Raw genomic sequence first — 24,151 nt, forward strand, 5'->3', positions numbered from 1 at the left:
CTTAGATGCAAAAATCCTCAACAAGATACTAGCCAACAGACTCCAACATGACATTAAAAGGATCACACACCATGACACTGTGTTTTTACTTTCAAGTCTTGGCTCTTGTCAATAGGTGTGCAGGGGTCGCTGGCCTGCCCGGGTCTCCCCAAATGATACTTTACTGTGCAAAGACAGCCAGGAGGTGGATTGCCACATCATGTGGCCGGCTCTCTGGTTTTGTTTTGTTTTTGGCAGGAATCTCTTGATTGTTTTCAGTGGTGCCTGTTACCAGGGCGCAATACCACCAGTGGCTTAGGAGGCTTCCCTTTTCTCCAGGCCCTCTCCCGAAGGTATTGCTTCCAGACGTATTGACACTGGCAATCCTAACGGCTGCCAGGTGAAACCGCGAAGGCGTTTCAATTTCCATTTCTCCCATTCGCATGGGCGTGGAGCATATTTCCTGGGCCTTTCTTAGAAACCAACACAAAGGGAAACAAAACACGCATGGTGAATTCAACTTACCTCTTGAAACCGCCTGTTGCCAATCAATCCTGTTTCGGGCTCTTTTCCAGTGCCTATCCCCAGGACATTTTTGCAGCGGGGGTGTCAATTACAACCCCGCTGGCCTTTTGAACAGGAAGGGCCGCTGAGCTCCCTTTGGAACGTTGTAGTTACAGGAGGCGGCCACAAGGCGGCAGCATTTTCCCACAGCTGGTCGGATTCCCCAGGAATGCAGACCTTGCGCACACGCGTGTTCTTGGAATATGAATTAGAGAGGAACGTGTCTGGACAGACACCTAAGGGCTTGTGTCTCACTCCTTCTCCCACTTACCCTTCCCACTCTCGATTCATCACACCCCCTGCAAACCCCTCCTGAAGAGTGTGTTGTCGGAGGCAAGTGGGGTGACTCTAAGGAAGGAGGTGAATGGCGGGAACCCCACCAGCAGGAGACCTGGACACCAGGTGATGTTTGAACACTGTTGTGCATGTCGGACCACCATCCTCTGGCTGCAGTGGGCTTGGCTTAGCTGCAGGAGGGCACACCTACATCTACAGAGACTGCTGCCAACCAGAAGGGACCAGGCACCACAGGTCCAAAGGGGTTAATTCGCTGGTGCGACCCACTCCCGCGCCGACCTGCCTCACTGTGACCACACTCCAACTTTGGTGCCCAAGCCTGCTCACACTCCAGGGAAGTGACACCCGCGCATCTCTCTGAGGCCTGAGAGGAACATACTGGATCTCGATCATTTTGCTTTTTATAGAGATTCTAATTTCTGTCCATGTCTAGTGAATTTACAATGCTGTTGACTTTCGCTGTGCAGCACCTTGATTCAGTTCTCCGTGTATGTATATATATACACATAAATTCTCTTTCGCATTCTCTTCCCACGTAGCTTAGTCCAGGGTGGTGCCGACCGCTCCCTGTGCTTTGTAGAAGGTGGTTGTGGATCGTCTGCTTAATACATATTAGAATGCATGTGCTAATCCCACCCTCCTCATTCAACCCACCTCCGCATGCCTTTGCCCTCTCGAAACCCTGTACTTGCGTTCTAAATCTGTGACTCTGTTTGTGCTTTCTACTTTCCTGGTATCCACTTTGAGATGCCACCTATACGTGCTATCGTTGGAATTTTCTCTTTCTCTGTTGGACGTCCCATGCTGAGTACAGGGAACTCCGGATCTATCGAAGATGCTGGAAATGGCAGGATATTATTCTGTTTCATGGCTGAGCAGTATTCCATGCTCTATGTGTACCATCTCTTCACTTTCCATTCATCTGGGGATGGACATTGTGTTTTTACTTTCAAGACTTGGCTGTTGTCAATAGGTGGCTAGTGACAGCTGGGGCACCCGTGTCTCTCTAAAGTACACATGGTTCTGCAAACGCTTCCAAAACACTGCAGAGGAAAGAACACTCCCAAACTCATTGTACGAAGCCATCCACCTGATCCCCAAACCAGACAAAGATACTACAAGAAAGGAAAACTGGAGAGCAATATCACCGATGAACTTAGATGCAAAAATCCTCAACAAGATACTAGCCAACAGACTCCAACATGACATTAAAAGGATCACACACCATGACACTGTGTTTTTACTTTCAAGTCTTGGCTCTTGTCAATAGGTGTGCAGGGGTCACTGGCCTGCCCGGGTCTCCCCAAATGATACTTTACTGTGCAAAGACAGCCAGGAGGTGGATTGCCACATCATGTGGCCGGCTCTCTGGTTTTGTTTTGTTTTTGGCAGGAATCTCTTGATTGTTTTCAGTGGTGCCTGTTACCAGGGCGCAATACCACCAGTGGCTTAGGAGGCTTCCCTTTTCTCCAGGCCCTCTCCCGAAGGTATTGCTTCCAGACGTATTGACACTGGCAATCCTAACGGCTGCCAGGTGAAACCGCGAAGGCGTTTCAATTTCCATTTCTCCCATTCGCATGGGCGTGGAGCATATTTCCTGGGCCTTTCTTAGAAACCAACACAAAGGGAAACAAAACACGCATGGTGAATTCAACTTACCTCTTGAAACCGCCTGTTGCCAATCAATCCTGTTTCGGGCTCTTTTCCAGTGCCTATCCCCAGGACATTTTTGCAGCGGGGGTGTCAATTACAACCCCGCTGGCCTTTTGAACAGGAAGGGCCGCTGAGCTCCCTTTGGAACGTTGTAGTTACAGGAGGCGGCCACAAGGCGGCAGCATTTTCCCACAGCTGGTCGGATTCCCCAGGAACGCAGACCTTGCGCACACGCGTGTTCTTGGAATATGAATTAGAGAGGAACGTGTCCGGACAGACACCTAAGGGCTTGTGTCTCACTCCTTCTCCCACTTACCTTTCCCACTCTCGATTCATCACACCCCCTGCAAACCCCTCCTGAAGAGTGTGTTGTCGGAGGCAAGTGGGGTGACTCTAAGGAAGGAGGTGAATGGCGGGAACCCCACCAGCAGGAGACCTGGACACCAGGTGATGTTTGAACACTGTTGTGCATGTCGGACCACCATTCTCTGGCTGCAGTGGGCTTGGCTTAGCTGCAGGAGGGCACACCTACATCTACAGAGACTGCTGCCAACCAGAAGGGACCAGGCACCACAGGTCCAAAGGGGTTAATTCGCTGGTGCGACCCACTCCCGCGCCGACCTGCCTCACTGTGACCACACTCCAACTTTGGTGCCCAAGCCTGCTCACACTCCAGGGAAGTGACACCCGCGCATATCTCTGAGGCCTGAGAGGAACATACTGGATCTCGATCATTTTGCTTTTTATAGAGATTCTAATTTCTGTCCATGTCTAGTGAATTTACAATGCTGTTGACTTTCGCTGTGCAGCACCTTGATTCAGTTCTCCGTGTATGTATATATATACACATCCATTCTCTTTCGCATTCTCTTCCCACGTAGCTTAGTCCAGGGTGGTGCCGACCGCTCCCTGTGCTTTGTAGAAGGTGGTTGTGGATCGTCTGCTTAATACATATTAGAATGCATGTGCTAATCCCACCCTCCTCATTCAACCCACCTCCGCATGCCTTTGCCCTCTCGAAACCCTGTACTTGCGTTCTAAATCTGTGACTCTGTTTGTGCTTTCTACTTTCCTGGTATGGACTTTGAGATGCCATCTATACGTGCTATCGTTGGAATTTTCTCTTTCTCTGTTGGACGTCCCATGCTGAGTACAGGGAACTCCGGATCTATCGAAGATGCTGGAAATGGCAGCATTTTATTGTTTCATGGCTGAGCAGTATTCCATGCTCTATGTGTACCATCTCTTCACTTTCCATTCATCTGGGGATGGACATTGTGTTTTTACTTTCAAGACTTGGCTGTTGTCAATAGGTGGCTAGTGACAGCTGGGGCACCCGTGTCTCTCTAAAGTACACATGGTTCTGCAAACGCTTCCAAAACACTGCAGAGGAAAGAACACTCCCAAACTCATTGTACGAAGCCATCCACCTGATCCCCAAACCAGACAAAGATACTACAAGAAAAGAAAACTGGAGAGCAATATCACCGATGAACTTAGATGCAAAAATCCTCCACAAGATACTAGCCAACAGACTCCAACATGACATTAAAAGGATCACACACCATGACACTGTGTTTTTACTTTCAAGTCTTGGCTCTTGTCAATAGGTGTGCAGGGGTCGCTGGCCTGCCCGGGTCTCCCCAAATGATACTTTACTGTGCAAAGACAGCCAGGAGGTGGATTGCCACATCATGTGGCCGGCTCTCTGGTTTTGTTTTGTTTTTGGCAGGAATCTCTTGATTGTTTTCAGTGGTGCCTGTTACCAGGGCGCAATACCACCAGTGGCTTAGGAGGCTTCCCTTTTCTCCAGGCCCTCTCCCGAAGGTATTGCTTCCAGACGTATTGACACTGGCAATCCTAACGGCTGCCAGGTGAAACCGCGAAGGCGTTTCAATTTCCATTTCTCCCATTCGCATGGGTGTGGAGCATATTTCCTGGGCCTTACTTAGAAACCAACAAAAAGGGAAACAAAACACGCATGGTGAATTCAACTTACCTCTTGAAACCGCCTGTTGCCAATCAATCCTGTTTTGGGCTCTTTTCCAGTGCCTATCCCCAGGACATTTTTGCAGCGGGGGTGTCAATTACAACCCCGCTGGCCTTTTGAACAGGAAGGGCCGCTGAGCTCCCTTTGGAACGTTGTAGTTACAGGAGGCGGCCACAAGGCGGCAGCATTTTCCCACAGCTGGTCGGATTCCCCAGGAACGCAGACCTTGCGCACACGCGTGTTCTTGGAATATGAATTAGAGAGGAACGTGTCCGGACAGACACCTAAGGGCTTGTGTCTCACTCCTTCTCCCACTTACCCTTCCCACTCTCGATTCATCACACCCCCTGCAAACCCCTCCTGAAGAGTGTGTTGTCGGAGGCAAGTGGGGTGACTCTAAGGAAGGAGGTGAATGGCGGGAACCCCACCAGCAGGAGACCTGGACACCAGGTGATGTTTGAACACTGTTGTGCATGTCGGACCACCATCCTCTGGCTGCAGTGGGCTTGGCTTAGCTGCAGGAGGGCACACCTACATCTACAGAGACTGCTGCCAACCAGAAGGGACCAGGCACCACAGGTCCAAAGGGGTTAATTCGCTGGTGCGACCCACTCCCGCGCCGACCTGCCTCACTGTGACCACACTCCAACTTTGGTGCCCAAGCCTGCTCACACTCCAGGGAAGTGACACCCGCGCATCTCTCTGAGGCCTGAGAGGAACATACTGGATCTCGATCATTTTGCTTTTTATAGAGATTCTAATTTCTGTCCATGTCTAGTGAATTTACAATGCTGTTGACTTTCGCTGTGCAGCACCTTGATTCAGTTCTCCGTGTATGTATATATATACACATAAATTCTCTTTCGCATTCTCTTCCCACGTAGCTTAGTCCAGGGTGGTGCCGACCGCTCCCTGTGCTTTGTAGAAGGTGGTTGTGGATCGTCTGCTTAATACATATTAGAATGCATGTGCTAATCCCACCCTCCTCATTCAACCCACCTCCGCATGCCTTTGCCCTCTCGAAACCCTGTACTTGCGTTCTAAATCTGTGACTCTGTTTGTGCTTTCTACTTTCCTGGTATCCACTTTGAGATGCCACCTATACGTGCTATCGTTGGAATTTTCTCTTTCTCTGTTGGACGTCCCATGCTGAGTACAGGGAACTCCGGATCTATCGAAGATGCTGGAAATGGCAGGATATTATTCTGTTTCATGGCTGAGCAGTATTCCATGCTCTATGTGTACCATCTCTTCACTTTCCATTCATCTGGGGATGGACATTGTGTTTTTACTTTCAAGACTTGGCTGTTGTCAATAGGTGGCTAGTGACAGCTGGGGCACCCGTGTCTCTCTAAAGTACACATGGTTCTGCAAACGCTTCCAAAACACTGCAGAGGAAAGAACACTCCCAAACTCATTGTACGAAGCCATCCACCTGATCCCCAAACCAGACAAAGATACTACAAGAAAGGAAAACTGGAGAGCAATATCACCGATGAACTTAGATGCAAAAATCCTCAACAAGATACTAGCCAACAGACTCCAACATGACATTAAAAGGATCACACACCATGACACTGTGTTTTTACTTTCAAGTCTTGGCTCTTGTCAATAGGTGTGCAGGGGTCGCTGGCCTGCCCGGGTCTCCCCAAATGATACTTTACTGTGCAAAGACAGCCAGGAGGTGGATTGCCACATCATGTGGCCGGCTCTCTGGTTTTGTTTTGTTTTTGGCAGGAATCTCTTGATTGTTTTCAGTGGTGCCTGTTACCAGGGCGCAATACCACCAGTGGCTTAGGAGGCTTCCCTTTTCTCCAGGCCCTCTCCCGAAGGTATTGCTTCCAGACGTATTGACACTGGCAATCCTAACGGCTGCCAGGTGAAACCGCGAAGGCGTTTCAATTTCCATTTCTCCCATTCGCATGGGCGTGGAGCATATTTCCTGGGCCTTTCTTAGAAACCAACACAAAGGGAAACAAAACACGCATGGTGAATTCAACTTACCTCTTGAAACCGCCTGTTGCCAATCAATCCTGTTTCGGGCTCTTTTCCAGTGCCTATCCCCAGGACATTTTTGCAGCGGGGGTGTCAATTACAACCCCGCTGGCCTTTTGAACAGGAAGGGCCGCTGAGCTCCCTTTGGAACGTTGTAGTTACAGGAGGCGGCCACAAGGCGGCAGCATTTTCCCACAGCTGGTCGGATTCCCCAGGAATGCAGACCTTGCGCACACGCGTGTTCTTGGAATATGAATTAGAGAGGAACGTGTCTGGACAGACACCTAAGGGCTTGTGTCTCACTCCTTCTCCCACTTACCCTTCCCACTCTCGATTCATCACACCCCCTGCAAACCCCTCCTGAAGAGTGTGTTGTTGGAGGCAAGTGGGGTGACTCTAAGGAAGGAGGTGAATGGCGGGAACCCCACCAGCAGGAGACCTGGACACCAGGTGATGTTTGAACACTGTTGTGCATGTCGGACCACCATCCTCTGGCTGCAGTGGGCTTGGCTTAGCTGCAGGAGGGCACACCTACATCTACAGAGACTGCTGCCAACCAGAAGGGACCAGGCACCACAGGTCCAAAGGGGTTAATTCGCTGGTGCGACCCACTCCCGCGCCGACCTGCCTCACTGTGACCACACTCCAACTTTGGTGCCCAAGCCTGCTCACACTCCAGGGAAGTGACACCCGCGCATCTCTCTGAGGCCTGAGAGGAACATACTGGATCTCGATCATTTTGCTTTTTATAGAGATTCTAATTTCTGTCCATGTCTAGTGAATTTACAATGCTGTTGACTTTCGCTGTGCAGCACCTTGATTCAGTTCTCCGTGTATGTATATATATACACATAAATTCTCTTTCGCATTCTCTTCCCACGTAGCTTAGTCCAGGGTGGTGCCGACCGCTCCCTGTGCTTTGTAGAAGGTGGTTGTGGATCGTCTGCTTAATACATATTAGAATGCATGTGCTAATCCCACCCTCCTCATTCAACCCACCTCCGCATGCCTTTGCCCTCTCGAAACCCTGTACTTGCGTTCTAAATCTGTGACTCTGTTTGTGCTTTCTACTTTCCTGGTATCCACTTTGAGATGCCACCTATACGTGCTATCGTTGGAATTTTCTCTTTCTCTGTTGGACGTCCCATGCTGAGTACAGGGAACTCCGGATCTATCGAAGATGCTGGAAATGGCAGGATATTATTCTGTTTCATGGCTGAGCAGTATTCCATGCTCTATGTGTACCATCTCTTCACTTTCCATTCATCTGGGGATGGACATTGTGTTTTTACTTTCAAGACTTGGCTGTTGTCAATAGGTGGCTAGTGACAGCTGGGGCACCCGTGTCTCTCTAAAGTACACATGGTTCTGCAAACGCTTCCAAAACACTGCAGAGGAAAGAACACTCCCAAACTCATTGTACGAAGCCATCCACCTGATCCCCAAACCAGACAAAGATACTACAAGAAAGGAAAACTGGAGAGCAATATCACCGATGAACTTAGATGCAAAAATCCTCAACAAGATACTAGCCAACAGACTCCAACATGACATTAAAAGGATCACACACCATGACACTGTGTTTTTACTTTCAAGTCTTGGCTCTTGTCAATAGGTGTGCAGGGGTCACTGGCCTGCCCGGGTCTCCCCAAATGATACTTTACTGTGCAAAGACAGCCAGGAGGTGGATTGCCACATCATGTGGCCGGCTCTCTGGTTTTGTTTTGTTTTTGGCAGGAATCTCTTGATTGTTTTCAGTGGTGCCTGTTACCAGGGCGCAATACCACCAGTGGCTTAGGAGGCTTCCCTTTTCTCCAGGCCCTCTCCCGAAGGTATTGCTTCCAGACGTACTGACACTGGCAATCCTAACGGCTGCCAGGTGAAACCGCGAAGGCGTTTCAATTTCCATTTCTCCCATTCGCATGGGCGTGGAGCATATTTCCTGGGCCTTTCTTAGAAACCAACACAAAGGGAAACAAAACACGCATGGTGAATTCAACTTACCTCTTGAAACCGCCTGTTGCCAATCAATCCTGTTTCGGGCTCTTTTCCAGTGCCTATCCCCAGGACATTTTTGCAGCGGGGGTGTCAATTACAACCCCGCTGGCCTTTTGAACAGGAAGGGCCGCTGAGCTCCCTTTGGAACGTTGTAGTTACAGGAGGCGGCCACAAGGCGGCAGCATTTTCCCACAGCTGGTCGGATTCCCCAGGAACGCAGACCTTGCGCACACGCGTGTTCTTGGAATATGAATTAGAGAGGAACGTGTCTGGACAGACACCTAAGGGCTTGTGTCTCACTCCTTCTCCCACTTACCCTTCCCACTCTCGATTCATCACACCCCCTGCAAACCCCTCCTGAAGAGTGTGTTGTCGGAGGCAAGTGGGGTGACTCTAAGGAAGGAGGTGAATGGCGGGAACCCCACCAGCAGGAGACCTGGACACCAGGTGATGTTTGAACACTGTTGTGCATGTCGGACCACCATCCTCTGGCTGCAGTGGGCTTGGCTTAGCTGCAGGAGGGCACACCTACATCTACAGAGACTGCTGCCAACCAGAAGGGACCAGGCACCACAGGTCCAAAGGGGTTAATTCGCTGGTGCGACCCACTCCCGCGCCGACCTGCCTCACTGTGACCACACTCCAACTTTGGTGCCCAAGCCTGCTCACACTCCAGGGAAGTGACACCCGCGCATCTCTCTGAGGCCTGAGAGGAACATACTGGATCTCGATCATTTTGCTTTTTATAGAGATTCTAATTTCTGTCCATGTCTAGTGAATTTACAATGCTGTTGACTTTCGCTGTGCAGCACCTTGATTCAGTTCTCCGTGTATGTATATATATACACATCCATTCTCTTTCGCATTCTCTTCCCACGTAGCTTAGTCCAGGGTGGTGCCGACCGCTCCCTGTGCTTTGTAGAAGGTGGTTGTGGATCATCTGCTTAATACATATTAGAATGCATGTGTTAATCCCACCCTCCTCATTCAACCCACCTCCGCATGCCTTTGCCCTCTCGAAACCCTGTACTTGCGTTCTAAATCTGTGACTCTGTTTGTGCTTTCTACTTTCCTGGTATCGACTTTGAGATGCCATCTATACGTGCTATCGTTGGAATTTTCTCTTTCTCTGTTGGATGTCCCATGCTGAGTACAGGGAACTCCGGATCTATCGAAGATGCTGGAAATGGCAGGATTTTATTCTGTTTCATGGCTGAGCAGTATTCCATGCTCTATGTGTACCATCTCTTCACTTTCCATTCATCAGGGGATGGACATTGTGTTTTTACTTTCAAGACTTGGCTGTTGTCAATAGGTGGCTAGTGACAGCTGGGGCACCCGTGTCTCTCTAAAGTACACATGGTTCTGCAAACGCTTCCAAAACACTGCAGAGGAAAGAACACTCCCAAACTCATTGTACGAAGCCATCCACCTGATCCCCAAACCAGACAAAGATACTACAAGAAAAGAAAACTGGAGAGCAATATCACCGATGAACTTAGATGCAAAAATCCTCAACAAGATACTAGCCAACAGACTCCAACATGACATTAAAAGGATCACACACCATGACACTGTGTTTTTACTTTCAAGTCTTGGCTCTTGTCAATAGGTGTGCAGGGGTCGCTGGCCTGCCCAGGTCTCCCCAAATGATACTTTACTGTGCAAAGACAGCCAGGAGGTGGATTGCCACATCATGTGGCCGGCTCTCTGGTTTTGTTTTGTTTTTGGCAGGAATCTCTTGATTGTTTTCAGTGGTGCCTGTTACCAGGGCGCAATACCACCAGTGGCTTAGGAGGCTTCCCTTTTCTCCAGGCCCTCTCCCGAAGGTATTGCTTCCAGACGTATTGACACTGGCAATCCTAACGGCTGCCAGGTGAAACCGCGAAGGCGTTTCAATTTCCATTTCTCCCATTCGCATGGGCGTGGAGCATATTTCCTGGGCCTTTCTTAGAAACCAACAAAAAGGGAAACAAAACACGCATGGTGAATTCAACTTACCTCTTGAAACCGCCTGTTGCCAATCAATCCTGTTTTGGGCTCTTTTCCAGTGCCTATCCCCAGGACATTTTTGCAGCGGGGGTGTCAATTACAACCCCGCTGGCCTTTTGAACAGGAAGGGCCGCTGAGCTCCCTTTGGAACGTTGTAGTTACAGGAGGCGGCCACAAGGCGGCAGCATTTTCCCACAGCTGGTCGGATTCCCCAGGAACGCAGACCTTGCGCACACGCGTGTTCTTGGAATATGAATTAGAGAGGAACGTGTCCGGACAGACACCTAAGGGCTTGTGTCTCACTCCTTCTCCCACTTACCTTTCCCACTCTCGATTCATCACACCCCCTGCAAACCCCTCCTGAAGAGTGTGTTGTCGGAGGCAAGTGGGGTGACTCTAAGGAAGGAGGTGAATGGCGGGAACCCCACCAGCAGGAGACCTGGACACCAGGTGATGTTTGAACACTGTTGTGCATGTCGGACCACCATCCTCTGGCTGCAGTGGGCTTGGCTTAGCTGCAGGAGGGCACACCTACATCTACAGAGACTGCTGCCAACCAGAAGGGACCAGGCACCACAGGTCCAAAGGGGTTAATTCGCTGGTGTGACCCACTCCCGCGCCGACCTGCCTCACTGTGACCACACTCCAACTTTGGTGCCCAAGCCTGCTCACACTCCAGGGAAGTGACACCCGCGCATATCTCTGAGGCCTGAGAGGAACATACTGGATCTCGATCATTTTGCTTTTTATAGAGATTCTAATTTCTGTCCATGTCTAGTGAATTTACAATGCTGTTGACTTTCGCTGTGCAGCACCTTGATTCAGTTCTCCGTGTATGTATATATATACACATCCATTCTCTTTCGCATTCTCTTCCCACGTTGCTTAGTCCAGGGTGGTGCCGACCGCTCCCTGTGCTTTGTAGAAGGTGGTTGTGGATCGTCTGCTTAATACATATTAGAATGCATGTGCTAATCCCACCCTCCTCATTCAACCCACCTCCGCATGCCTTTGCCCTCTCAAAACCCTGTACTTGCGTTCTAAATCTGTGACTCTGTTTGTGCTTTCTACTTTCCTGGTATGGACTTTGAGATGCCATCTATACGTGCTATCGTTGGAATTTTCTCTTTCTCTGTTGGACGTCCCATGTTGAGTACAGGGAACTCCGGATCTATCGAAGATGCTGGAAATGGCAGCATTTTATTGTTTCATGGCTGAGCAGTATTCCATGCTCTATGTGTACCATCTCTTCACTTTCCATTCATCTGGGGATGGACATTGTGTTTTTACTTTCAAGACTTGGCTGTTGTCAATAGGTGGCTAGTGACAGCTGGGGCACCCGTGTCTCTCTAAAGTACACATGGTTCTGCAAACGCTTCCAAAACACTGCAGAGGAAAGAACACTCCCAAACTCATTGTACGAAGCCATCCACCTGATCCCCAAACCAGACAAAGATACTACAAGAAAAGAAAACTGGAGAGCAATATCACCGATGAACTTAGATGCAAAAATCCTCCACAAGATACTAGCCAACAGACTCCAACATGACATTAAAAGGATCACACACCATGACACTGTGTTTTTACTTTCAAGTCTTGGCTCTTGTCAATAGGTGTGCAGGGGTCGCTGGCCTGCCCGGGTCTCCCCAAATGATACTTTACTGTGCAAAGACAGCCAGGAGGTGGATTGCCACATCATGTGGCCGGCTCTCTGGTTTTGTTTTGTTTTTGGCAGGAATCTCTTGATTGTTTTCAGTGGTGCCTGTTACCAGGGCGCAATACCACCAGTGGCTTAGGAGGCTTCCCTTTTCTCCAGGCCCTCTCCCGAAGGTATTGCTTCCAGACGTATTGACACTGGCAATCCTAACGGCTGCCAGGTGAAACCGCGAAGGCGTTTCAATTTCCATTTCTCCCATTCGCATGGGTGTGGAGCATATTTCCTGGGCCTTACTTAGAAACCAACAAAAAGGGAAACAAAACACGCATGGTGAATTCAACTTACCTCTTGAAACCGCCTGTTGCCAATCAATCCTGTTTTGGGCTCTTTTCCAGTGCCTATCCCCAGGACATTTTTGCAGCGGGGGTGTCAATTACAACCCCGCTGGCCTTTTGAACAGGAAGGGCCGCTGAGCTCCCTTTGGAACGTTGTAGTTACAGGAGGCGGCCACAAGGCGGCAGCATTTTCCCACAGCTGGTCGGATTCCCCAGGAACGCAGACCTTGCGCACACGCGTGTTCTTGGAATATGAATTAGAGAGGAACGTGTCCGGACAGACACCTAAGGGCTTGTGTCTCACTCCTTCTCCCACTTACCCTTCCCACTCTCGATTCATCACACCCCCTGCAAACCCCTCCTGAAGAGTGTGTTGTCGGAGGCAAGTGGGGTGACTCTAAGGAAGGAGGTGAATGGCGGGAACCCCACCAGCAGGAGACCTGGACACCAGGTGATGTTTGAACACTGTTGTGCATGTCGGACCACCATCCTCTGGCTGCAGTGGGCTTGGCTTAGCTGCAGGAGGGCACACCTACATCTACAGAGACTGCTGCCAACCAGAAGGGACCAGGCACCACAGGTCCAAAGGGGTTAATTCGCTGGTGCGACCCACTCCCGCGCCGACCTGCCTCACTGTGACCACACTCCAACTTTGGTGCCCAAGCCTGCTCACACTCCAGGGAAGTGACACCCGCGCATCTCTCTGAGGCCTGAGAGGAACATACTGGATCTCGATCATTTTGCTTTTTATAGAGATTCTAATTTCTGTCCATGTCTAGTGAATTTACAATGCTGTTGACTTTCGCTGTGCAGCACCTTGATTCAGTTCTCCGTGTATGTATATATATACACATCCATTCTCTTTCGCATTCTCTTCCCACGTAGCTTAGTCCAGGGTGGTGCCGACCGCTCCCTGTGCTTTGTAGAAGGTGGTTGTGGATCGTCTGCTTAATACATATTAGAATGCATGTGTTAATCCCACCCTCCTCATTCAACCCACCTCCGCATGCCTTTGCCCTCTCGAAACCCTGTACTTGCGTTCTAAATCTGTGACTCTGTTTGTGCTTTCTACTTTCCTGGTATCGACTTTGAGATGCCATCTATACGTGCTATCGTTGGAATTTTCTCTTTCTCTGTTGGACGTCCCATGCTGAGTACAGGGAACTCCGGATCTATCGAAGATGCTGGAAATGGCAGGATTTTATTCTGTTTCATGGCTGAGCAGTATTCCATGCTCTATGTGTACCATCTCTTCACTTTCCATTCATCTGGGGATGGACATTGTGTTTTTACTTTCAAGACTTGGCTGTTGTCAATAGGTGGCTAGTGACAGCTGGGGCACCCGTGTCTCTCTAAAGTACACATGGTTCTGCAAACGCTTCCAAAACACTGCAGAGGAAAGAACACTCCCAAACTCATTGTACGAAGCCATCCACCTGATCCCCAAACCAGACAAAGATACTACAAGAAAAGAAAACTGGAGAGCAATATCACCGATGAACTTAGATGCAAAAATCCTCCACAAGATACTAGCCAACAGACTCCAACATGACATTAAAAGGATCACACACCATGACACTGTGTTTTTACTTTCAAGTCTTGGCTCTTGTCAATAGGTGTGCAGGGGTCGCTGGCCTGCCCAGGTCTCCCCAAATGATACTTTACTGTGCAAAGACAGCCAGGAGGTGGATTGCCACATCATGTGGCCGGCTCTCTGGTTTTGCTTTGTTTTTGGCAGGAATCTCTTGATTGTTTTCAGTGGTGCCTGTTACCAGGGCGCAATACCACCAGTGGCTTAGGAGGCTTCCCTTTTCTCCAGGCCCTCTCCCGAAGGTATTGCTTCCAGACGTATTGACACTGGCAATCCTAACGGCTGCCAGGTGAAACCGCGAAGGCGTTTCAATTTCCATTTCTCCCATTCGCATGGGCGTGGAGCATGTTTCCTGGGCCTTTCTTAGAAACCAACACAAAGGGAAACAAAACACGCATGGTGAATTCAACTTACCTCTTGAAACCGCCTGTTGCCAATCAATCCTGTTTCGGGCTCTTTTCCAGTGCCTATCCCCAGGACATTTTTGCAGCGGGGGTGTCAATTACAACCCCGCTGGCCTTTTGAACAGGAAGGGCCGCTGAGCTCCCTTTGGAACGTTGTAGTTACAGGAGGCGGCCACAAGGCGGCAGCATTTTCCCACAGCTGGTCGGATTCCCCAGGAACGCAGACCTTGCGCACACGCGTGTTCTTGGAATATGAATTAGAGAGGAACGTGTCCGGACAGACACCTAAGGGCTTGTGTCTCACTCCTTCTCCCACTTACCTTTCCCACTCTCGATTCATCACACCCCCTGCAAACCCCTCCTGAAGAGTGTGTTGTCGGAGGCAAGTGGGGTGACTCTAAGGAAGGAGGTGAATGGCGGGAACCCCACCAGCAGGAGACCTGGACACCAGGTGATGTTTGAACACTGTTGTGCATGTCGGACCACCATCCTCTGGCTGCAGTGGGCTTGGCTTAGCTGCAGGAGGGCACACCTACATCTACAGAGACTGCTGCCAACCAGAAGGGACCAGGCACCACAGGTCCAAAGGGGTTAATTCGCTGGTGCGACCCACTCCCGCGCCGACCTGCCTCACTGTGACCACACTCCAACTTTGGTGCCCAAGCCTGCTCACACTCCAGGGAAGTGACACCCGCGCATCTCTCTGAGGCCTGAGAGGAACATACTGGATCTCGATCATTTTGCTTTTTATAGAGATTCTAATTTCTGTCCATGTCTAGTGAATTTACAATGCTGTTGACTTTCGCTGTGCAGCACCTTGATTCAGTTCTCCGTGTATGTATATATATACACATCCATTCTCTTTCGCATTCTCTTCCCACGTTGCTTAGTCCAGGGTGGTGCCGACCGCTCCCTGTGCTTTGTAGAAGGTGGTTGTGGATCGTCTGCTTAATACATATTAGAATGCATGTGCTAATCCCACCCTCCTCATTCAACCCACCTCCGCATGCCTTTGCCCTCTCGAAACCCTGTACTTGCGTTCTAAATCTGTGACTCTGTTTGTGCTTTCTACTTTCCTGGTATGGACTTTGAGATGCCATCTATACGTGCTATCGTTGGAATTTTCTCTTTCTCTGTTGGACGTCCCATGCTGAGTACAGGGAACTCCGGATCTATCGAAGATGCTGGAAATGGCAGCATTTTATTGTTTCATGGCTGAGCAGTATTCCATGCTCTATGTGTACCATCTCTTCACTTTCCATTCATCTGGGGATGGACATTGTGTTTTTACTTTCAAGACTTGGCTGTTGTCAATAGGTGGCTAGTGACAGCTGGGGCACCCGTGTCTCTCTAAAGTACACATGGTTCTGCAAACGCTTCCAAAACACTGCAGAGGAAAGAACACTCCCAAACTCATTGTACGAAGCCATCCACCTGATCCCCAAACCAGACAAAGATACTACAAGAAAAGAAAACTGGAGAGCAATATCACCGATGAACTTAGATGCAAAAATCCTCCACAAGATACTAGCCAACAGACTCCAACATGACATTAAAAGGATCACACACCATGACACTGTGTTTTTACTTTCAAGTCTTGGCTCTTGTCAATAGGTGTGCAGGGGTCGCTGGCCTGCCCGGGTCTCCCCAAATGATACTTTACTGTGCAAAGACAGCCAGGAGGTGGATTGCCACATCATGTGGCCGGCTCTCTGGTTTTGTTTTGTTTTTGGCAGGAATCTCTTGATTGTTTTCAGTGGTGCCTGTTACCAGGGCGCAATACCACCAGTGGCTTAGGAGGCTTCCCTTTTCTCCAGGCCCTCTCCCGAAGGTATTGCTTCCAGACGTATTGACACTGGCAATCCTAACGGCTGCCAGGTGAAACCACGAAGGCGTTTCAATTTCCATTTCTCCCATTCGCATGGGTGTGGAGCATATTTCCTGGGCCTTACTTAGAAACCAACAAAAAGGGAAACAAAACACGCATGGTGAATTCAACTTACCTCTTGAAACCGCCTGTTGCCAATCAATCCTGTTTTGGGCTCTTTTCCAGTGCCTATCCCCAGGACATTTTTGCAGCGGGGGTGTCAATTACAACCCCGCTGGCCTTTTGAACAGGAAGGGCCGCTGAGCTCCCTTTGGAACGTTGTAGTTACAGGAGGCGGCCACAAGGCGGCAGCATTTTCCCACAGCTGGTCGGATTCCCCAGGAACGCAGACCTTGCGCACACGCGTGTTCTTGGAATATGAATTAGAGAGGAACGTGTCCGGACAGACACCTAAGGGCTTGTGTCTCACTCCTTCTCCCACTTACCCTTCCCACTCTCGATTCATCACACCCCCTGCAAACCCCTCCTGAAGAGTGTGTTGTCGGAGGCAAGTGGGGTGACTCTAAGGAAGGAGGTGAATGGCGGGAACCCCACCAGCAGGAGACCTGGACACCAGGTGATGTTTGAACACTGTTGTGCATGTCGGACCACCATCCTCTGGCTGCAGTGGGCTTGGCTTAGCTGCAGGAGGGCACACCTACATCTACAGAGACTGCTGCCAACCAGAAGGGACCAGGCACCACAGGTCCAAAGGGGTTAATTCGCTGGTGCGACCCACTCCCGCGCCGACCTGCCTCACTGTGACCACACTTCAACTTTGGTGCCCAAGCCTGCTCACACTCCAGGGAAGTGACACCCGCGCATCTCTCTGAGGCCTGAGAGGAACATACTGGATCTCGATCATTTTGCTTTTTATAGAGATTCTAATTTCTGTCCATGTCTAGTGAATTTACAATGCTGTTGACTTTCGCTGTGCAGCACCTTGATTCAGTTCTCCGTGTATGTATATATATACACATAAATTCTCTTTCGCATTCTCTTCCCACGTAGCTTAGTCCAGGGTGGTGCCGACCGCTCCCTGTGCTTTGTAGAAGGTGGTTGTGGATCGTCTGCTTAATACATATTAGAATGCATGTGCTAATCCCACCCTCCTCATTCAACCCACCTCCGCATGCCTTTGCCCTCTCGAAACCCTGTACTTGCGTTCTAAATCTGTGACTCTGTTTGTGCTTTCTACTTTCCTGGTATCCACTTTGAGATGCCACCTATATGTGCTATCGTTGGAATTTTCTCTTTCTCTGTTGGACGTCCCATGCTGAGTACAGGGAACTCCGGATCTATCGAAGATGCTGGAAATGGCAGGATATTATTCTGTTTCATGGCTGAGCAGTATTCCATGCTCTATGTGTACCATCTCTTCACTTTCCATTCATCTGGGGATGGACATTGTGTTTTTACTTTCAAGACTTGGCTGTTGTCAATAGGTGGCTAGTGACAGCTGGGGCACCCGTGTCTCTCTAAAGTACACATGGTTCTGCAAACGCTTCCAAAACACTGCAGAGGAAAGAACACTCCCAAACTCATTGTACGAAGCCATCCACCTGATCCCCAAACCAGACAAAGATACTACAAGAAAGGAAAACTGGAGAGCAATATCACCGATGAACTTAGATGCAAAAATCCTCAACAAGATACTAGCCAACAGACTCCAACATGACATTAAAAGGATCACACACCATGACACTGTGTTTTTACTTTCAAGTCTTGGCTCTTGTCAATAGGTGTGCAGGGGTCGCTGGCCTGCCCGGGTCTCCCCAAATGATACTTTACTGTGCAAAGACAGCCAGGAGGTGGATTGCCACATCATGTGGCCGGCTCTCTGGTTTTGTTTTGTTTTTGGCAGGAATCTCTTGATTGTTTTCAGTGGTGCCTGTTACCAGGGCGCAATACCACCAGTGGCTTAGGAGGCTTCCCTTTTCTCCAGGCCCTCTCCCGAAGGTATTGCTTCCAGACGTATTGACACTGGCAATCCTAACGGCTGCCAGGTGAAACCGCGAAGGCGTTTCAATTTCCATTTCTCCCATTCGCATGGGCGTGGAGCATATTTCCTGGGCCTTTCTTAGAAACCAACACAAAGGGAAACAAAACACGCATGGTGAATTCAACTTACCTCTTGAAACCGCCTGTTGCCAATCAATCCTGTTTCGGGCTCTTTTCCAGTGCCTATCCCCAGGACATTTTTGCAGCGGGGGTGTCAATTACAACCCCGCTGGCCTTTTGAACAGGAAGGGCCGCTGAGCTCCCTTTGGAACGTTGTAGTTACAGGAGGCGGCCACAAGGCGGCAGCATTTTCCCACAGCTGGTCGGATTCCCCAGGAATGCAGACCTTGCGCACACGCGTGTTCTTGGAATATGAATTAGAGAGGAACGTGTCTGGACAGACACCTAAGGGCTTGTGTCTCACTCCTTCTCCCACTTACCCTTCCCACTCTCGATTCATCACACCCCCTGCAAACCCCTCCTGAAGAGTGTGTTGTCGGAGGCAAGTGGGGTGACTCTAAGGAAGGAGGTGAATGGCGGGAACCCCACCAGCAGGAGACCTGGACACCAGGTGATGTTTGAACACTGTTGTGCATGTCGGACCACCATCCTCTGGCTGCAGTGGGCTTGGCTTAGCTGCAGGAGGGCACACCTACATCTACAGAGACTGCTGCCAACCAGAAGGGACCAGGCACCACAGGTCCAAAGGGGTTAATTCGCTGGTGCGACCCACTCCCGCGCCGACCTGCCTCACTGTGACCACACTCCAACTTTGGTGCCCAAGCCTGCTCACGCTCCAGGGAAGTGACACCCGCGCATCTCTCTGAGGCCTGAGAGGAACATACTGGATCTCGATCATTTTGCTTTTTATAGAGATTCTAATTTCTGTCCATGTCTAGTGAATTTACAATGCTGTTGACTTTCGCTGTGCAGCACCTTGATTCAGTTCTCCGTGTATGTATATATATACACATAAATTCTCTTTCGCATTCTCTTCCCACGTAGCTTAGTCCAGGGTGGTGCCGACCGCTCCCTGTGCTTTGTAGAAGGTGGTTGTGGATCGTCTGCTTAATACATATTAGAATGCATGTGCTAATCCCACCCTCCTCATTCAACCCACCTCCGCATGCCTTTGCCCTCTCGAAACCCTGTACTTGCGTTCTAAATCTGTGACTCTGTTTGTGCTTTCTACTTTCCTGGTATCCACTTTGAGATGCCACCTATACGTGCTATCGTTGGAATTTTCTCTTTCTCTGTTGGACGTCCCATGCTGAGTACAGGGAACTCCGGATCTATCGAAGATGCTGGAAATGGCAGGATATTATTCTGTTTCATGGCTGAGCAGTATTCCATGCTCTATGTGTACCATCTCTTCACTTTCCATTCATCTGGGGATGGACATTGTGTTTTTACTTTCAAGACTTGGCTGTTGTCAATAGGTGGCTAGTGACAGCTGGGGCACCCGTGTCTCTCTAAAGTACACATGGTTCTGCAAACGCTTCCAAAACACTGCAGAGGAAAGAACACTCCCAAACTCATTGTACGAAGCCATCCACCTGATCCCCAAACCAGACAAAGATACTACAAGAAAGGAAAACTGGAGAGCAATATCACCGATGAACTTAGATGCAAAAATCCTCAACAAGATACTAGCCAACAGACTCCAACATGACATTAAAAGGATCACACACCATGACACTGTGTTTTTACTTTCAAGTCTTGGCTCTTGTCAATAGGTGTGCAGGGGTCACTGGCCTGCCCGGGTCTCCCCAAATGATACTTTACTGTGCAAAGACAGCCAGGAGGTGGATTGCCACATCATGTGGCCGGCTCTCTGGTTTTGTTTTGTTTTTGGCAGGAATCTCTTGATTGTTTTCAGTGGTGCCTGTTACCAGGGCGCAATACCACCAGTGGCTTAGGAGGCTTCCCTTTTCTCCAGGCCCTCTCCCGAAGGTATTGCTTCCAGACGTATTGACACTGGCAATCCTAACGGCTGCCAGGTGAAACCGCGAAGGCGTTTCAATTTCCATTTCTCCCATTCGCATGGGCGTGGAGCATATTTCCTGGGCCTTTCTTAGAAACCAACACAAAGGGAAACAAAACACGCATGGTGAATTCAACTTACCTCTTGAAACCGCCTGTTGCCAATCAATCCTGTTTCGGGCTCTTTTCCAGTGCCTATCCCCAGGACATTTTTGCAGCGGGGGTGTCAATTACAACCCCGCTGGCCTTTTGAACAGGAAGGGCCGCTGAGCTCCCTTTGGAACGTTGTAGTTACAGGAGGCGGCCACAAGGCGGCAGCATTTTCCCACAGCTGGTCGGATTCCCCAGGAACGCAGACCTTGCGCACACGCGTGTTCTTGGAATATGAATTAGAGAGGAACGTGTCCGGACAGACACCTAAGGGCTTGTGTCTCACTCCTTCTCCCACTTACCTTTCCCACTCTCGATTCATCACACCCCCTGCAAACCCCTCCTGAAGAGTGTGTTGTCGGAGGCAAGTGGGGTGACTCTAAGGAAGGAGGTGAATGGCGGGAACCCCACCAGCAGGAGACCTGGACACCAGGTGATGTTTGAACACTGTTGTGCATGTCGGACCACCATTCTCTGGCTGCAGTGGGCTTGGCTTAGCTGCAGGAGGGCACACCTACATCTACAGAGACTGCTGCCAACCAGAAGGGACCAGGCACCACAGGTCCAAAGGGGTTAATTCGCTGGTGCGACCCACTCCCGCGCCGACCTGCCTCACTGTGACCACACTCCAACTTTGGTGCCCAAGCCTGCTCACACTCCAGGGAAGTGACACCCGCGCATATCTCTGAGGCCTGAGAGGAACATACTGGATCTCGATCATTTTGCTTTTTATAGAGATTCTAATTTCTGTCCATGTCTAGTGAATTTACAATGCTGTTGACTTTCGCTGTGCAGCACCTTGATTCAGTTCTCCGTGTATGTATATATATACACATCCATTCTCTTTCGCATTCTCTTCCCACGTAGCTTAGTCCAGGGTGGTGCCGACCGCTCCCTGTGCTTTGTAGAAGGTGGTTGTGGATCGTCTGCTTAATACATATTAGAATGCATGTGCTAATCCCACCCTCCTCATTCAACCCACCTCCGCATGCCTTTGCCCTCTCGAAACCCTGTACTTGCGTTCTAAATCTGTGACTCTGTTTGTGCTTTCTACTTTCCTGGTATGGACTTTGAGATGCCATCTATACGTGCTATCGTTGGAATTTTCTCTTTCTCTGTTGGACGTCCCATGCTGAGTACAGGGAACTCCGGATCTATCGAAGATGCTGGAAATGGCAGCATTTTATTGTTTCATGGCTGAGCAGTATTCCATGCTCTATGTGTACCATCTCTTCACTTTCCATTCATCTGGGGATGGACATTGTGTTTTTACTTTCAAGACTTGGCTGTTGTCAATAGGTGGCTAGTGACAGCTGGGGCACCCGTGTCTCTCTAAAGTACACATGGTTCTGCAAACGCTTCCAAAACACTGCAGAGGAAAGAACACTCCCAAACTCATTGTACGAAGCCATCCACCTGATCCCCAAACCAGACAAAGATACGACAAGAAAAGAAAACTGGAGAGCAATATCACCGATGAACTTAGATGCAAAAATCCTCCACAAGATACTAGCCAACAGACTCCAACATGACATTAAAAGGATCACACACCATGACACTGTGTTTTTACTTTCAAGTCTTGGCTCTTGTCAATAGGTGTGCAGGGGTCGCTGGCCTGCCCGGGTCTCCCCAAATGATACTTTACTGTGCAAAGACAGCCAGGAGGTGGATTGCCACATCATGTGGCCGGCTCTCTGGTTTTGTTTTGTTTTTGGCAGGAATCTCTTGATTGTTTTCAGTGGTGCCTGTTACCAGGGCGCAATACCACCAGTGGCTTAGGAGGCTTCCCTTTTCTCCAGGCCCTCTCCCGAAGGTATTGCTTCCAGACGTATTGACACTGGCAATCCTAACGGCTGCCAGGTGAAACCGCGAAGGCGTTTCAATTTCCATTTCTCCCATTCGCATGGGTGTGGAGCATATTTCCTGGGCCTTACTTAGAAACCAACAAAAAGGGAAACAAAACACGCATGGTGAATTCAACTTACCTCTTGAAACCGCCTGTTGCCAATCAATCCTGTTTTGGGCTCTTTTCCAGTGCCTATCCCCAGGACATTTTTGCAGCGGGGGTGTCAATTACAACCCCGCTGGCCTTTTGAACAGGAAGGGCCGCTGAGCTCCCTTTGGAACGTTGTAGTTACAGGAGGCGGCCACAAGGCGGCAGCATTTTCCCACAGCTGGTCGGATTCCCCAGGAACGCAGACCTTGCGCACACGCGTGTTCTTGGAATATGAATTAGAGAGGAACGTGTCCGGACAGACACCTAAGGGCTTGTGTCTCACTCCTTCTCCCACTTACCCTTCCCACTCTCGATTCATCACACCCCCTGCAAACCCCTCCTGAAGAGTGTGTTGTCGGAGGCAAGTGGGGTGACTCTAAGGAAGGAGGTGAATGGCGGGAACCCCACCAGCAGGAGACCTGGACACCAGGTGATGTTTGAACACTGTTGTGCATGTCGGACCACCATCCTCTGGCTGCAGTGGGCTTGGCTTAGCTGCAGGAGGGCACACCTACATCTACAGAGACTGCTGCCAACCAGAAGGGACCAGGCACCACAGGTCCAAAGGGGTTAATTCGCTGGTGCGACCCACTCCCGCGCCGACCTGCCTCACTGTGACCACACTCCAACTTTGGTGCCCAAGCCTGCTCACACTCCAGGGAAGTGACACCCGCGCATCTCTCTGAGGCCTGAGAGGAACATACTGGATCTCGATCATTTTGCTTTTTATAGAGATTCTAATTTCTGTCCATGTCTAGTGAATTTACAATGCTGTTGACTTTCGCTGTGCAGCACCTTGATTCAGTTCTCCGTGTATGTATATATATACACATCCATTCTCTTTCGCATTCTCTTCCCACGTAGCTTAGTCCAGGGTGGTGCCGACCGCTCCCTGTGCTTTGTAGAAGGTGGTTGTGGATCGTCTGCTTAATACATATTAGAATGCATGTGCTAATCCCACCCTCCTCATTCAACCCACCTCCGCATGCCTTTGCCCTCTCGAAACCCTGTACTTGCGTTCTAAATCTGTGACTCTGTTTGTGCTTTCTACTTTCCTGGTACCCACTTTGAGATGCCACCTATACGTGCTATCGTTGGAATTTTCTCTTTCTCTGTTGGACGTCCCATGCTGAGTACAGGGAACTCCGGATCTATCGAAGATGCTGGAAATGGCAGGATATTATTCTGTTTCATGGCTGAGCAGTATTCCATGCTCTATGTGTACCATCTCTTCACTTTCCATTCATCTGGGGATGGACATTGTGTTTTTACTTTCAAGACTTGGCTGTTGTCAATAGGTGGCTAGTGACAGCTGGGGCACCCGTGTCTCTCTAAAGTACACATGGTTCTGCAAACGCTTCCAAAACACTGCAGAGGAAAGAACACTCCCAAACTCATTGTACGAAGCCATCCACCTGATCCCCAAACCAGACAAAGATACTACAAGAAAGGAAAACTGGAGAGCAATATCACCGATGAACTTAGATGCAAAAATCCTCAACAAGATACTAGCCAACAGACTCCAACATGACATTAAAAGGATCACACACCATGACACTGTGTTTTTACTTTCAAGTCTTGGCTCTTGTCAATAGGTGTGCAGGGGTCACTGGCCTGCCCGGGTCTCCCCAAATGATACTTTACTGTGCAAAGACAGCCAGGAGGTGGATTGCCACATCATGTGGCCGGCTCTCTGGTT

This window comes from Hippopotamus amphibius, chromosome 6 (genome assembly GCF_030028045.1).
Source record: "Hippopotamus amphibius kiboko isolate mHipAmp2 chromosome 6, mHipAmp2.hap2, whole genome shotgun sequence".
Lineage (NCBI taxonomy): Eukaryota > Metazoa > Chordata > Mammalia > Artiodactyla > Hippopotamidae > Hippopotamus > Hippopotamus amphibius.